At 40.9% G+C, this 3,041-nt stretch overlaps 1 long non-coding RNA gene across 1 annotated transcript; it reads right to left on the bottom strand.

Annotated features, from left to right (window-relative positions):
• Window positions 1-208: 208 nt before the first annotated feature.
• On the bottom strand, window positions 209-2,191 carry LOC134442921 (uncharacterized). The gene is made up of 4 exons (XR_010033505.1): window positions 1,888-2,191; window positions 1,045-1,122; window positions 752-818; window positions 209-444 (listed from the first exon to the last, which is right to left on the bottom strand). It is a non-coding gene; the product is annotated as an uncharacterized LOC134442921 (long non-coding RNA).
• Window positions 2,192-3,041: the final 850 nt, after the last annotated feature.

Here is a 3,041-nt window from a genome sequence, read left to right as displayed (position 1 = left end):
TTACCATGTGTTTGACATTGTAATTGTGGTACAAATATAGCCTACTTCTAGCTCATCTTGGAAAAGTAGAAATCCACTTGCGGACCACCTGAGCTCTGTCGCGGACCACCAGTGGTCCACGGACCACACTTTGAGAAACACTGGCCTAGAGTGCAGGGGGAAATCCTACTTGGTTTGTGTTAATTGTACGGCCCTCGGAGGACTTTCACGGCCCTCAGAGTAATTTGAAGTGGCCCTTCAAATGAAAAAGGTTCCCCACCCCTGGTGTACACTTACAATAATACACAGTGTTTCCAAAACCAAATGTGTAGAGCAGTGCATTCTGTGTAGAATTTGCAATAAAATCTTAGCTGGGTGTCCCTTTTAAAGGACTGTGCGCATTGAAGCTGGAATTGCTGCCTCCGCCTCCTGGGTACAGAAGCCTCGTCAAAACTCTCTCGGCCTCTGAATGAAAAGAAAAACACACATGCGACCGCCGACATTTAGTTACAAAATTATAAAATGATGATGACATTGCAAGACAGGTCAGACCATCTGTGAAATAAATGGCTAAATAAGAAAGTGTTAGCTAGTAAAGAAAGTGTTGGCTATTAAAAACAAATATCAGAAAACAAAAATGCTTCTGATATGAGGATCCAATTGAATGAGGTCAAATCACTAGCAATGAAACTCAATTTGGTCAAGGCTTAAGTGTATAAGGATGCACTAGTGGTAGCCAAACTATTGCAACACGGACAAAACAGTGACTTACCCACAGTAGGCTAGTGCTGCACAATGAAGAATGCCTCCTTTCTTTCAGCAACATCCAAGCAAATAGCCTAAAAAATGGTGAGAAACACATTTGAAATTATTCTAACTGAATAATAGGCCGCATCCATTTAGTTGCAGCAAAATATATTTTTAAGTAGGCTATGCTCATCACATTACACCAAGGAGGTCTATCATTGCATTACACCAATGTCAATACATTATTTTTCTTTGAAAAGCACCGTATTCGCTTTGGCCTGCCCACACCGAAAACTATAAATAGGGCCCACTACTCACGGCAGTCAGTCGGTGCACTGCACTGTGACAGGTGACAGCTCTGTTCAGTCCTGGACGTCTCCTTCCTTCTTTTCATAGCTGCAATCATATAGCAAATAGAAAGCCACATTGTTGTTAAACCAGAGGTAGTAGCTATACCATGCTCGCTGACATACAGTGTTAACCGTCCTGACATGTCTGCATATCGAAGCCCAATTCGCGGACGTCCAGGCTTATCTGAAAAGCTGGTTCTAAAACCACACAGACTAGCAATCAGCCATGAACTAGCCTACCTTGAGCAGAGCTGCAGATGCCAGCAGCAATAGTCCAACTGAATAGGGATACACGGCACGTCCGTATTTTCCGTTGTTGTTAATTTCTCTAACTTGTGCTGATTTGTGCTACTTATTCCACGCGAACTCGCGGCAGAGAGTTGATAATATTTGCCTGCCGGTAGACCAACTTCAGAGCGGCGGCACTGCGGCCAGTTATTTGTGTCGAGAGTTACCGTGGAAACCAAAAGACGGTTGGACACAGATTGAAGTTACAGGCGAGTTTCGTGAAATTAAAATTCATCCCATCTGGTTTCGAGACGAGATTCATTCCAGTGTTTCTTATGATTAGATTAGTTGACTCCATTTCCATTGCTTTAGGTAATTGAGAGTAGGCCTAACCAACGGTTTAGGTTTGTGTAGAGACTACCTTGGGCAACGGTCTTCTTATTCTATGGGTTCATACTTCATAGATCGATCGTATGGAAGATAAGAAATGCGTTGGATGAACGAATGGCTATCACACATCTATCAGCTTTAGGCAGTTAACTAAAGTTAGCTGGAGACAAAACAGTAAAAACACATTACAAACCTTCATTTTTGTTGAAGACTCCGGTCAGTTCACTTCTTCCAGGGCGGGCAGGCAGAAAGAACGTTATCTGCAGGGAACTCTGATTTCAAACGTAGCAGGGCAACACAGTGTTGGGTACAATAAACCAGTGAGTTGGGTTATTGTGTAACCTAACTAATAACCCAATCAGCAGAGTAGCATAGATGTTCCCCACTGTACCAATATTGAGTTAGAGTAACCCAACACTGCATTAGAATAACCCAACACGTTTACCCAACAGCTGTTATTCAGCACTTGGGTTGACAAAACAACCCAGCATTTCTTAGTGTGTAATATTGATACTGATCTCTCTCCATAGTGCAATGTGGTGGAAATTACGGTGGTGGAAATTACAATCTGACAGTATTTTGGGGGAAAATCTATGAACCCATCACATATTAGCTAAAAGGTGATCTCTAGTGTTTTATGCATACTAAATACATCTCACTGTGTTAAAAAAACAACTATTTTACAAACTGAATTGATGTTACGGCGTGTTTGGAAATTACATACAATAAACATATTTTCATTTCAAGCTATATTTTCTATGGCTTTTCTGCAAAAGTTGATGGATGAAGTAAAAATTAACTCCATGTAAGACATGTGCTCTGATGTCACTGTTAATCTCCATGAAAACTACTCAAAAAATCTTTCATACAACCTTTTTAAAAAGGCATTACAGTGTTGTGGTGGAAATTTCCTTTTCTTTGTCGATCATCAACTGTTCATTTTCCACGTCTTCTTCTGCAATTCCTGACATTTTCCAATCAGTTTCTTGTCTTTTATGTCCGTAAATGTCCAGCAAGCACAATATCCAAACTTAATCCAAGATCCAAGTAAATGTCGGGGGCGAGAAAGGTCCTTTAAAGGCGCCGCCCGAAGTTACTTTGCTTCCGCGTTGTACTCACAGTTTTGTTTGATTCATCTTTCCAATGCTTAGTCTTTCTTGTCCAGTAATCCAATAAACGAAATCCTTAATCCAGCGTACTGTTTTGACTTTGTAGTGTCCAATTTTTTCCAGGTTCCAAAAGTTATGGTGAAGCGCTTGGCAGGGATTAACGCACCTCTTCTCTCACGTTTGATGTGGATTTATTGTTGACAAACTTAACTCAAATACTTTACAAAATAAATACTGG

The sequence above is a fragment of the Engraulis encrasicolus genome, chromosome 1 (assembly GCF_034702125.1).
Source record: "Engraulis encrasicolus isolate BLACKSEA-1 chromosome 1, IST_EnEncr_1.0, whole genome shotgun sequence".
Lineage (NCBI taxonomy): Eukaryota > Metazoa > Chordata > Actinopteri > Clupeiformes > Engraulidae > Engraulis > Engraulis encrasicolus.
The sequence above is the reverse complement of the archived record's forward strand: the minus strand, read 5'-3'. Positions and strand labels throughout refer to the sequence as shown.